At 44.5% G+C, this 13725-nt stretch overlaps 1 protein-coding gene across 3 annotated transcripts in view; it reads right to left on the bottom strand.

The window, feature by feature from the left end:
* Window positions 1–13725, bottom strand: part of LOC123992525 (Golgi integral membrane protein 4-like) — a 34588-nt gene that overhangs the window by 19683 nt on the left and 1180 nt on the right. The window lies entirely within an intron of this gene.

Raw genomic sequence — 13725 nt, 5'->3', positions numbered from 1 at the left:
GTATAGAGGGAAATAGTCCTATACTGGCCTAGAAGGCCAGCATCCCGGCCTCTTCAATGTTGACGTTGAGACTGGTGCTTTGCGGGTACTATTTAATGAAGCTGCCAGTTGAGGACTTGTGAGGCATCTGTTTCTCAAACTAGACACCAACGTACTTGTCCTCTTGCTCAGTGCACCGGGGCTTCCCACTCTTTCTATTATGGTTAGGGCCAGTGGGCGCTGTTCTGGCAATTTCTCGCATGGAATAGCTTTCATTTCTCAGAACAAGAATAGACTGACGAGTTTTAGAAGAAAGTTGTTGTTTCTGGCCATTTTGAGCCTGTAATCGAACTCACAAATGCTGATGCTCCAGATACTCAACTAGTCTAAAGAAGGCCCGTTTTTTTGCTTCTTTAATCAGTACAACAGTTTCCAGCTGTGCTAACATAATTGCAAAAGGGTTTTAAAATGATAATCTTGGATTAGCTAACACATTGGAACATTAACAATGTTTACATTGTATTTCTGATCAATTTCATGTTATTTTAAATGGACAAAAAAATGCTTTTCTTTCAAAAACAAGGACATTTGTAAGTGACCCCAAACCTTTGAACGGTAGTGTGTGTGTGTGTGTATATAAATATACATACATACAGTGTATGTAATTTTCATCATAGGTACACTTCAGCTATGACAGACAAAATGAGAAAAAAAGTCCAGATAATCACATTGTAGGATTTTTAATGAATTTATTTGCAAATTATGGTGGAAAATAAGTATTTGGTCACCTACAAACAAGCAAGATTTCTGGCTCTCACAGACCTGTAACTTCAAGAGGCTCCTCTGTCCTCCACTCGTTACCTGTATTAATGGCACCTGTTTGAACTTGTTATAAGTATAAAAGACACCTGTTCACAACCTCAAACAGTCACACTCCAAACTCCACTATGGCCAAGACCAAAGAGCTGTCAAAGGACACCAGAAACAAAATTCTAGACCTGCACCAGGCTGGGAAGACTGAATCTGCAATAGATAAGCAGCTTGGTTTGAAGAAATCCACTGTGGGAGCAATTATTAGGAAATGGAAGACATACAAGACAACTGATAATCGCCCTCGATCTGGGGCTCCACGCAAGATCTCACCCTGTGGGGTCAAAATGATCACAAGAACGGTGAGCAAAATCCCAGAACCACACGGTGGGACCTAGTGAATGACCTGCAGAGAGCTGGGACCAAAGTAACAAAGCCTACCATCAGTAACACACTACGCCGCCAGGGACTCAAATCTTGCAGTGCCAGACGTGTCCCCCCGCTTAAGCCAGTACGTCCAAGTATGTCCAAGCCCGCCTGAAGTTTGCTAGAGAGCATTTGGATGATCCAGAAGAAGATTGGGAGAATGCCATATGGTCAGATGAAACCAACATATAACTTTTTGGTTCAAACTCAACTCGTCGTGTTTGGAGGACAAAGAATGCTGAGTTGCATCCAAAGAACACCATTCCTACTGTGAAGCATGGGGGTGGAAACATCATGCTTTGGGGCTGTTTTTCTACGAATTGACCAGGACGACCGATCCGTGTAAAGGAAAGAATGAATTGGGCCATGTATCGTGAGATTTTGAGTGAAAACCTCCTTCCATCAGCAAGGGCATTGAAGATGAAACGTGGCTGGGTCTTTCAGCATGGCAATGATCCCAAACACACCGCCTGGACAACGGAGGAGTGGCTTCGTAAGAAGCATGTCAAGGTCCTGGAGTGGCCTAGCCAGTCTCCAGATCTCAACCCCATAGAAAATCTTTGGAGGGAGTTGAAAGTCTGTGTTTCCCAGCAACAGCCCCAAAACATCACTGCTCTAGAGGAGATCTGCATGGAGGACTGGGCCAACAGTGTGTGAAAACCTTGTGAAGACTTACAGAAAACATTTGACCTCTGTCATTGTTATATACCCTTTGTTGGCAAAGTATTGAGAAACTTTTGTTATTGACCAAATACTTGTTTCCCACCATAATTTGCAAATAAATTCATTAAAAATCCTACAATGTGATTTTCTGGATTTTTTTTCTCATTTTGTCTGTCATAGTTGAAGTGTACATATGATGAAAATTACAGGCCTCTCATCTTTCTAAGTGGGAGAACTTGCACAATTGGTGGCTGACTAAATACTTTTTTGCTCCACTGTACATATACATATAAACATACACACATATACATATAGCAAGAAAAGAGAATTAACCAAACATCTAGGAAAACTGGAATGCTATTTGGCCGTAAACAATGTGTGGCAGAATACCTGGCCATTGTGTTTCCCCAGACTTTAAAGGGTTAGAGTGACAACATGAAAACCCAAGGAAAATATCCCACCTGTTCTCCCTGTAATACCACTTGGAAAATCTGAGCAGTAGATTAAACTTTTCCTTACAGATACTGACACATTTCAGTTGAATGCATTAAGTTGTACAACTGACTAGGTGTCCCCTTTCCTTATCAGAGCGCCTTTACTGTTATCAGAGCGCCTTTACTGTTATCAGAGCGCCTTTACTGTTATCAGAGCGCCTTTACTGTTATCAGAGCGCCTTTACTGTTATCAGAGTGCCTTTACAGTCGCTTGATTACAATAGGCAGCTTAACAAAGACCTATTATACAAGCATTCAACATCACAGGTTTAAAATGTGTACTTATTAAACAGAGCAACAGTGCTTCTAACTCCCTTTAATGCGAAGGGTTAAATTCCACAACATACACTCTGGGTAGGCTACATCTCAATACGGACCTGATCTGGACACAAGGGGAGTGGAAGCAATATGGCAACCTACCTGTACTTTCACCTGTCCTCTTCTCAGATTAGTGTGGGTGAAGGAAATGAAGAGAGGAAGAAAGGTTAGACTGTTGAGAGATAACCCATAGACTGGGACCATCCTTTACCAGAGACCAAAAGAGAGACATGAGAAAGCAGTCTGAGCTTTACAGCTCCACTGTGTTCATTTCTCAGTGATCTCTCTTCGGTTAGGCCACGCATCTCTGTCTGTCAAGCCAGTCGGTGTTCGATAGATTGAGGGGCAGTAAGGACAGAGTCAAACTGTGAAGCAAAAACTCACTACTGGGAGACAGAAGAGAGAGGTAGGTGAAAGAGGTAGGGAGAGTAGAGGCTGACAAAGGGGGAGGAGAGGCAGACAAAGGGGGAGGAGCAGGCAAAGGGGGGAGGAGAGGCAGACAAAGGGGGAGGAGAGGCAGAGGAGAGGCAAAGGGGAGGAGAGGCAGACAAAGGGGGGAGGAGAGGCAGACAAAGGGGAGGCAAGGGGAGGCAGACAAAGGGGGAGGAGAGGCAGACAAAGGGGGAGGAGAGGCAGACAAAGGGGGAGGAGAGGCAGACAAAGGGGAGGAGAGGCAGACAAAGGGGAGGAGAGGCAGACAAAGGGCGAGGAGAGGCAGACAAAGGGCGAGGAGAGGCAGACAAAGGGCGAGGAGAGGCAGACAAAGGGGAGGAGAGGCAGACAAAGGGGAGGAGAGGCAGACAAAGGGCGAGGAGAGGCAGACAAAGGGCGAGGAGAGGCAGACAAAGGGCGAGGAGAGGCAGACAAAGGGCGAGGAGAGGCAGACAAAGGGCGAGGAGAGGCAGACAAAGGGGAGGAGAGGCAGACAAGGGGAGGAGAGGCAGACAAAGGGGGAGGAGAGGCTGACAAAGGGGAGGAGAGGCTGACAAAGGGGAGGAGAGGCTGACAAAGGGGAGGAGAGGCAGACAAAGGGGAGGAGAGGCTGACAAAAGGGGGAGGAGAGGCTGACAAAGGGGAGGAGAGGCTGACAAAGGGCGAGAGAGAGGCTGACAAAGGGCGAGGAGAGGCTGACAAAGGCGAGGAGAGGCTGACAAAGGGCGAGGAGAGGCTGACAAAGGGCGAGGAGAGGCTGACAAAGGGCGAGGAGAGGCTGACAAAGGGCGAGGAGAGGCTGACAAAGGGCGAGGAGAGGCTGACAAAGGGCGAGGAGAGGCTGACAAAGGGCGAGGAGAGGCTGACAAAGGGCGAGGAGAGGCTGACAAAGGGCGAGGAGAGGCTGACAAAGGGCGAGGAGAGGCTGACAAAGGGGAAGAGAAGCTGACAAAGGGGAAGGGAAGCTGACAAAGGGGAAGGGAAGCTGACAAAGGGGAAGGGAAGCTGACAAAGGGGAAGGGAAGCTGACAAAGGGAAGAGAGTCTGACAAAGGGGAAGAGAGTCTGACAAGGGGAAGAGAGTCTGACAAAGGGGAAGAGAGCTGACAAAGGAAGAGAGTCTGACAAAGGGGAAGAGAGTCTGACAAAGGGGAAGAGAGTCTGACAAAGGGGAAGAGAGTCTGACAAAGGGGAAGAGAGTCTGACAAAGGGGAAGAGAGTCTGACAAAGGGGAAGAGAGTCTGACAAAGGGGAAGAGAGTCTGACAAAGGGGAAGAGAGTCTGACAAAGGGGAAGAGAGTCTGACAAAGGGGAAGGAGAGGCTGACAAAGGGGAAGGAGAGGCTGACAAAGGGGAAGGAGAGGCAGACAAAGGGCGAGGAGAGGCAGACAAAGGGCGAGGAGAGGCAGACAAAGGGCGAGGAGAGGCAGACAAAGGGCGAGGAGAGGCTGACAAAGGGCGAGGAGAGGCTGACAAAGGGCGAGGAGAGGCTGACAAAGGGCGAGGAGAGGCTGACAAAGGGCGAGGAGAGGCTGACAAAGGGCGAGGAGAGGCTGACAAAGGGCGAGGAGAGGCTGACAAAGGGCGAGAGAGGCTGACAAAGGGCGAGGAGAGGCTGACAAAGGGCGAGGAGAGGCTGACAAAGGGCGAGGAGAGGCTGACAAAGGGCGAGGAGAGGCTGACAAAGGGCGAGGAGAGGCTGACAAAGGGCGAGGAGAGGCTGACAAAGGGCGAGGAGAGGCTGACAAAGGGGAAGGAGAGGCTGACAAAGGGGAAGGAGAGGCTGACAAAGGGGAAGGAGAGGCTGACAAAGGGGAAGGAGAGGCTGACAAAGGGGAAGAGAGGCTGACAAAGGGAAGGAAGCTGACAAAGGGGAAGGGAAGCTGACAAAGGGGAAGGGAAGCTGACAAAGGGGAAGGGAAGCTGACAAAGGGAAGAGAGTCTGACAAAGGGGAAGAGAGTCTGACAAAGGGGAAGAGAGTCTGACAAAGGGGAAGAGAGTCTGACAAAGGGGAAGAGAGTCTGACAAAGGGGAAGAGAGTCTGACAAAGGGGAAGAGAGTCTGACAAAGGGGAAGAGAGTCTGACAAAGGGGAAGAGAGTCTGACAAAGGGGAAGAGAGTCTGACAAAGGGGAAGAGAGTCTGACAAAGGGGAAGAGAGTCTGACAAAGGGGAAGAGAGGCTGACAAAGGGGAAGGAGAGGCTGACAAAGGGGAAGGAGAGGCTGACAAAGGGGAAGGAGAGGCTGACAAAGGGAAGAGAGGCTGACAAAGGGGAAGAGAGGCTGACAAAGGGGAAGAGAGGCTGACAAAGGGGAAGAGAGGCTGACAAAGGGGAAGAGAGGCTGACAAAGGGGAAGAGAGGCTGACAAAGGGGAAGAGAGGCTGACAAAGGGGAAGAGAGGCTGACAAAGGGGAATCAAGGCTGACAAAGGGAGTCAAGGCTGACAAAGGGGAAGAGAGGCTGACAAATGAGGCTGACAAAGGGAGGAGAGGCTGACAAAAGAGGAGAGCCCTGTTGACAAAGGAACAAAGGCTGACAAAGGGGTTGTACCAGGCTGACAAACCCAGGGAAGAGCCAGGCTGACAAGGGGAACAAAGGCTGACAAAGGGATGAGGCACTGGAACAAACCTAGAACAACCCTGTTGTCAAGTGTTCAAACCCAGAGAAAGCCCTGTTGTACCAGGAACAAACCCAGAGAAAGCCCTGTTGTACCAGGAACAAACAACCGTTTCCCAGATCTCAATCTCAGCAGCTTCAGGACATGTAAAAGGAGCCATGAGCACCAACATGGGAAGTTCAGAGGATGATTTCAAATTGGGTATCAAATGAAAGCTAAGAGTCTATCATTTGGGGAAATTAAAGTTAATGTTTCTAAAACGTTCCATCTTAAAAATGAGGCATAAGTAAAGGCTTTGATTTGTGGATAAACAGATGGGAAAAGGGGTCTTCGACAACATCTACCAGAAGAAAGAAGTCTTAAAGATTTCAGGAATACATTAAAAACATAATCATGTTGACATAAAGCCCCCTGCCAACTAACAGCAACATCATTTGTTTTGGATAAATTGTTTACCGTCTGAAAGTCTAAGAAATATTGCCTCTTAATCCCATTGCCAAAACACCCACATATCTGGAAGATATTTTAACATTTTCCCCCCTCACTTCACAGTGGGGCGGCAGAGTAGCCTAGTGGTTAGAGCGTCGGACTAGTTACCGGAAGGTTGTGAGTTCAAACCCCCGAGCTGACGAGGTACAAATCTTTCGTTCTGCCCCTGAACACTGTTCCTAGGCCGTCATTGAAAATAAGAATGTGTTCTTTATTGACATGCCTAGTTAAATAAAGGTACAAATAAAAAAAAACAGAAGTGATTTTAGTTTGTGATTTTACTGATATAAATTGTGTTTATTAATTAAGTGATTCAATCTTGTAAGTGAATTACTGCAACTGAATTGGCTACAATGGGAAATCATAAGTCACAAAACAGTTGGGTGACCTGCTACTGTCCTCCATGCAGTACCTACTGTCCTCCCTTCAGTACAGTGAGTAGAGCACAGTACAGTAAAGTTGGGTGACCTGCTATGGTCCTCCCTTCAGTACAGTGAGTAGAGCACAGTACAGTAAAGTTGGGTGACCTGCTACTGTCCTCCCTTCAGTACAGTGAGTAGAGCACAGTACAGTAAAGTTGGGTGACCTGCTATGGTCCTCCCTTCAGTACAGTGAGTAGAGCACAGTACAGTAAAGTTGGGTGACCTGCTACTGTCCTCCATGCAGTACAGTGAGTAGAGCACAGTACAGTAAAGTTGGGTGACCTGCTACTGTCCTCCCCTTCAGTACAGTGAGTAGAGCACAGTACAGTACAGTAAAGTTGGGTGACCTGCTATGGTCCTCCCCTTCAGTACAGTGAGTAGAGCACAGTACAGTAAAGTTGGGTGACCTGCTACTGTCCTCCCTTCAGTACAGTGAGTAGAGCACAGTACAGTAAAGTTGGGTACAGTAAAGTTGGGTGACCTGCTACTGTACAGTAAAGTTGGGTGACCCTCCCTTCAGTACAGTGAGTAGAGCACAGTACAGTAAAGTTGGGTGACCTGCTACTGTCCTCCCTTCAGTACAGTGAGTAGAGCACAGTACAGTAAAGTTGGGTGACCTGCTACTGTCCTCCCTTCAGTACAGTGAGTAGAGCACAGTACAGTAAAGTTGGGTGACCTGCTATGGTCCTCCCTTCAGTACAGTGAGTAGAGCACAGTACAGTAAAGTTGGGTGACCTGCTATGGTCCTCCCTTCAGTACAGTGAGTAGAGCACAGTACAGTAAAGTTGGGTGACCTGCTTACTGTCCTCCCTTCAGTACAGTGAGTAGAGCACAGTACAGTAAAGTTGGGTGACCTGCTACTGTCCTCCCTTCAGTACAGTGAGTAGAGCACAGTACAGTAAAGTTGGGTGACCTGCTATGGTCCTCCCTTCAGTACAGTGAGTAGAGCACAGTACAGTAAAGTTGGGTGACCTGCTACAGTCCAATACAGTAGTATACAGTCCAATACAGTAGTGTACAGTCCAATACAGTAGTGTACAGTCCAATACAGTACAGTACATTGTACCCTGTTCTCAACTGTATTGTACTGCACTCTACTCAACTGTGCCGCACTGTGATGTCCAAACTTGTGAAACATCCGTAATTATTCATTTCTGTGAAGTACAGATCAGGGACCCAAGTTGTAATTCCGTTACTGGGTGTAAATCCACTTCACTGTAGTTTGATAAGCAAAATATATTTTTCAAAAGTCAATGTGTCATATCATAGCCGACACCCCATTCTTTATGCAGACATCTTTTAATCTTAATTCGGAGCAGATATATACGTTTTTGAAATACGTGGTAGCATAAAACCCTGAGAGAGATTTTACCGTAATCAGTCACCAAAGTTCAGGATCTGCACAGACCAATTATGCATATTTTGGCAGACTCAAAACAACATTTTGAAGATAAATACAATGGTTAATTGGATCAGTCTAAAACTTTGCACATACACTGCTGCTTTCTAGTGGCCAACATCTAAAGTGTGCTTAGAGTCCAATGGTCTTTCTCTTGCCTTTCACAATGGGGGAAAAAAATACTAATAAATCCCATGTTTTTTTTCTTTGTATTATCTTTTACCAGATCTAAGGTGTTATATTCTCCCACAAACTTCAGTGTTTCCTTTCAAATGGTATCAAGAATATGCACATCCTTGCTTCAGGTCCTGAGCTACAGGAAGTTAGATTTGAGTATGACATTTTAAGCTAACATTTTTTTATTTTTTTTTAAAGGGGCCAATCCTGTTAAGGGTTTTGTACACCCGCTTCAAACAGCTGAAAATATTTGTGGAAAAGACGTCACGGTCGTTCAGATGGTACAATGGTTCAATCCACTATACTTGATTGTTTTGTCAAACTGAAATCAGACAAACTATTAAGATTTTTTTGCAAACAGGAAATGGCGGAGCGATTTCTGCATAGTGCAGCTTTAAATTCATTTAGTGCAGCTTTAAATTAATTCAATTCGTGTTTTGGTGAAAATTGTTAAAAGTAGTCCTTGTGAATAGAGTTGTATGGTTTGTTAAACAATGGTTTTTGTTTGGCATGGATTTTAAAGTGAAAAAACAAGATTCAAAGAGTAATTCTGTTGAAGTGGAATTTCCCATCATTTACACTATACCTTAAACACCCAAAATAACAGCTCAGCGAGCATGGCATCAGAGGTCCCACAAGAGGGAGTCCCCCAAAGGTTAATACAGTCCCTTATGGCGGATAAAGTGTATGGAGAGAAAGAACAGAAGGCACACTATGAAGTTGACCTTTGGAGTGAACTGGGCCCAGAGTCAGATCACACACTCTCATAGACCTCTCCCGGAACTCTTGGGCCTCGAGGGGAGGTGTGTGTGGTGGGCTGGGTTCCACCTCCATTGTAATTCTACTCACCTGAGCAACCCTATACAGGTGAGACAGACCAGTAGGGACTGGACCTCTGGTTGGTAGAGCTGGGCTCAGGTCCATCTATCCAATACTCTCTCACCTGGGCAACCCTATACAGGTGAGATCGGTCTCAATCTTCAAACAGACAGGGCTGCATTCTACAGGTGCAGATGGGACCTGTGTAGTCGGCTACAATTCCCCGTACTCCGACTACTCACCTGGCCAGGGGAGAAACCAAGTAGGTGTTGGTCTGAGAGGAAGGGCCTTTAGGACTTCTGGACACAGTGGTCTTGTCTTTCACCTCCCCGGGTAAGTTCACCATGATGTCTACATAATGTATAATAACAATTACATCATCTCTATGCACTATAGCCCTCCAGGGGGTCTTTAGAGTCACCTCACCTGTCCCTCTCAGGTGTCCCTAACTGAGCCGCTCCTCCGGGTGACAACTCCACACCTGGGTATCCAGACATGGCCACCTACCACCTCCAACACAACTGGTGAAGGCAAAGAGATGACTGAGCATGCAAGGTCTCTCTCCTCATGGCAATAATATCCTTGTCTCTCCCTTTGTATTTCCCACACACACATACAGGAGTGAGTATGTGATAGGAGTGAGGGGTGAAAGGTTAGGACAGTTCCAGAGCCATCCTCAGAGGCCTCATTCTCGTCCTTATGTTTCACTGTCTAGTGTCTCTACAACATTCACCCTTCTGCTGTTTCTTAAGAAAAATCTATATTTCAGATTAGGGTTCCTAATATAACAATGTATTTCTGAATGATAAAAAAAAAAGAATCCCTTTGATTGAAACTTAGCTTCCCACTTCAATGCAGTTCTTGTAAAATGTTCCACATGCATGTGTCTGCTAAATGCCTAGTAGAGAACCTTTAAATAGAGTCTACTGAGTACAACTCGGCTACCAGAGCCGTTGGCAGAGTTGAGGCCAGCAAAAACCCTAGCAGTGTTCGGCAGTTAAGAGCTGCTCTGTTGTTAAAAGGGGAAACTGTCAATCGATTTTCCCCCAAAGGCTGTGTAACAGTCCATCTCTAAATATACTGTAGGTCACATTAATGCTATTAACAAGCAGAGAGTAGATATTGAAGGACAGTGAAGAGAACATAATCACCCCTCCACACCAAAGTGTGGTGGCTGAAGTGAGTTAACCCTGACAGAACGTGAGTGAAGGGCTATCCAATCCATTTGAAATGGTCCACGTGTTCTTACTTCACTGTCCAACCAGGCATACAGTACATGTAAAACATGGAGCAAGAACCATGTGTGTAGCCGTACCTCAATTATACAACAAAGTATGTGGAAATTGAACAGTGTCCACGTTGAACTATCCTAGAAAGTACAACTGTACAACCAAACATCAGACTGGTGGTTTCATCATCCGAAGGCTAGGGCCTACTTAGAGAAACCGGCTGTAGAGGGAGTGACCTACGTGTTTAGAAAGCTAGCCTAGTGACCTGTCTGACGTTGAGCTGGCAAGTGAGGTTTCCAGAGGTGCAGAGCATGCCTTGGGACACTGAGGCCACCAAGTGTGTGTCCTACTATAGAGCCATTAATCCTTTATCAAGAAACTCCTCTTGACCAAACTCAAAATAACCTCTTAGGCCCCGGTACATAACTATTCTAGGCTATAGCCTAGCTTGGGGAATGATGTGTGCTAAACTCAGCTGATGAGTTAAATGTCCGATTTTTTATTAATATATCAAATCAAATCAAATGTATTTATATAGCCCTTCGTACATCAGCTGATATCTCAAAGTGCTGTACAGAAACCCAGCCTAAAACCCCAAACAGCAAACAATGCAGGTGTAAAAGCACGGTGGCTAGGAAAAACTCCCTAGAAAGGCCAAAACCTAGGAAGAAACCTAGAGAGGAACCGGGCTATGTGGGGTGGCCAGTCCTCTTCTGGCTGTGCCGGGTAGAGATTATAACAGAACATGACCAAGATGTTCAAGTGTTCATAAATGACCAGCATGGTCAAATAATAATAAGGCAGAACAGTTGAAACTGGAGCAGCAGCACAGTCATGTATGTAATAAATGACAATCACAACAATACTGAAGGAACAATGAACACTTACTTTAACTTAATATAATACATCAATAAAATACATTTAGTCTCCAATAAATTAAACGTGTTCAATTTGGTAAAAATAATGAAAAAACAAAGTGTTGGAGAAGAAAGTAAAAGTGCAATATGTGCCATGTAAAAAAGCTCACTTTTAAGTTCCTTGCTCAGAACATGAGAACATATGAATGCTGGTGGTTCCTTTTAACATAAGTCTTCAATATTCCCAGTTAAGAAGTTTTAGGTTGTAGTTATTATAGGACTATTTCACTCTATACCATTTGTATTTTATAGACCTTTGACTATTGGATGTTCTTATAGGCACTATAGTATTGCCAGCCTAATCTCAGGAGTTGATAGGCTTGAAGTCATAAACACTGCTGTGCTTCAAGCATTGTGAAGAGCTGCTGGCAACGGAGGAAAGTGCTGTTTGAATGAATGCTTACGAGCCTGCTGCTGCCTTCCACCACTCAGTCAGACTGCTCTATCAAATATCAAATCATAGACTTAATTATAATATAATAAAACACAGAAATACGAGCCTTAGGTCATTAATATGGTCAAATCTTGAAACTATCATTTCGAAAACAACACATTTATTATTTCAGTGAAATACGGAACCGTACCGTATTCTATCGAACAGGGGGCAACCCTAAGACTAAATATTGCTGTTACATTGCACAACCTTCAATGTTATGTCATAAATATATAATGTTCTGGCAAATTAATTACAGTCTTTGTTAGGAAGAAGTGGTCTTCAGTGTAAGCAGAGTCAGGGTATATGGCAGTTTGGGCCGCCAGCTCTCAACAAGCCAGGCGGCCCAAACTGCTGCATATACCCTGACTCTGCTTACACTGATCGCAAGAGGGACAACTTCAGGCAGCACATTGATTAAATGCAACGCAGGACAAGCTAGTTAAACTAGTAACATCATCAACCATGTGTAGTTAACTAGTGATTATGTTAAGATTGATTGTTTTTTATAAGATAAGTTTAATGCTAGCTCATAACTTACCTTGGCTCCTTGCTGCCTGCACTCGCGTATCAGGTGGTCAAGCTTGCCACACAGTCTCCTCGTGGAGTGCAATATAAATTGGCCATAATTGGCATCCAAAAATGAAGATTACCGATTGTTATGAAAACTTGAAACCGGGCCTAATTAAATCGGCCATTCCGATTAATCGGTCGACCTCTACTCTCAATACAGTAAGCTGAGCCAGCCAACGCCAACTAAGTCAACAAGAAGCCAGCGAAAAACTTTGACACTAGCAACTTTGTTTTAAAAGCAACTGATACAATTGTATATTTTAGTAAAAGCAGATATCGGTAAAGAAGAACGCCAAGAAAGTAATTAAAATAAAGTCCTTGAGCTCCTCCCTCTTTCCCAGTGACGACCCATCATTCAGGGTTAGGTGGGAGCAGAGACCCATCTGTTTTGAGCCCCACATTGTTAGCTAAAATAAATGTAATAAAAATATATACACTACCGTTCAAAACTTTGGGGTCAATTAGAAAATGTCCTTGTTTGAAAGAAAATCACTTTTTGTCCATTAAAATAACAAATTGATCAGAAATAGTGTAAACATTGTTAATGTTGTAAATGACTATTGTAGCTCGAAATTGATGATTTTTAATGGAATTTCTACATAGGTGTACAGAGGCCCATTATCAGCAACCATCACCCCTGTGTTCCAATGGCATGCTTGCTCATGTTAGCTAATCCAAGAATATCATTTTAAAAGGATAACTGATCCTTAGAAAACCCTTTTGCTATTATGTAAGCACAGCTGAAAACTGTTCTGATTAAAGAAGCAAAAAACTGTCCTTCTTTAGACTAGTTGAGTATCTGGAGCATCAGCATTTGTCGGTTCAATTACAGGCTCAAAATGGCCAGAAACAAAAACTTTCTTCTGAAACTTGTCAGTCTATTCATGTTCTGAGAAATGAAGGCTATTCCATGGCGAGAAATTCCCAATTGCCATACATTTGCCAACGAAGGACTGCTGCGCCACCTTCCTGTTCAAGTGAGCACAGCATAACAAGGCGAGTCCAAAAATTTCTGCATAAATTATGTAATAATATGTCATTTCGCTCCCGAGTCACGCAGCGGTCTAAGGCACTGCATCTCAATGCAATAGGCATAACTACAGTCCCTGGTTAGAATCCAGGCTGTATCACATCTGGCTGTGATTGGGAGTCCTATAGGGTGGCGCACAATTGGCCCAGCATCGTCCTGGTTTGGCCGTCATTGTAAATAATAATTTGTTCTTAACTGACTTGCCTAGTTAAATAAAGGTCAAAAAAATGTTTACAAAAATATTCCATGGAGAAATGTATACTGTAGCTAAGAAAGTAATAAGTGTATGTTTTGTAGTAAGCTGTTAGTAACCCATGTGCCTCACCCTAATAAATTGGTCTATTTTCCCCTCTCAATTTCACCTACTGTTCTGACCTGGTAGCATATAACCGGTTTTTAGAGAAATGTAATAATCAAATATTGTAAGAGCTTTCAATGTCTGCTTATATGCCCTGTTTATTTATCCTATGGTTCTGACTTGGAGTAAAGGGAGAAC

This window comes from Oncorhynchus gorbuscha, linkage group LG13, assembly GCF_021184085.1.
Source record: "Oncorhynchus gorbuscha isolate QuinsamMale2020 ecotype Even-year linkage group LG13, OgorEven_v1.0, whole genome shotgun sequence".
In the NCBI taxonomy this organism is placed as follows: Eukaryota; Metazoa; Chordata; class Actinopteri; order Salmoniformes; family Salmonidae; genus Oncorhynchus; species Oncorhynchus gorbuscha.
Note: the sequence above shows the minus strand (reverse complement) of the source record. Positions and strands in the feature narration are given on the sequence as shown.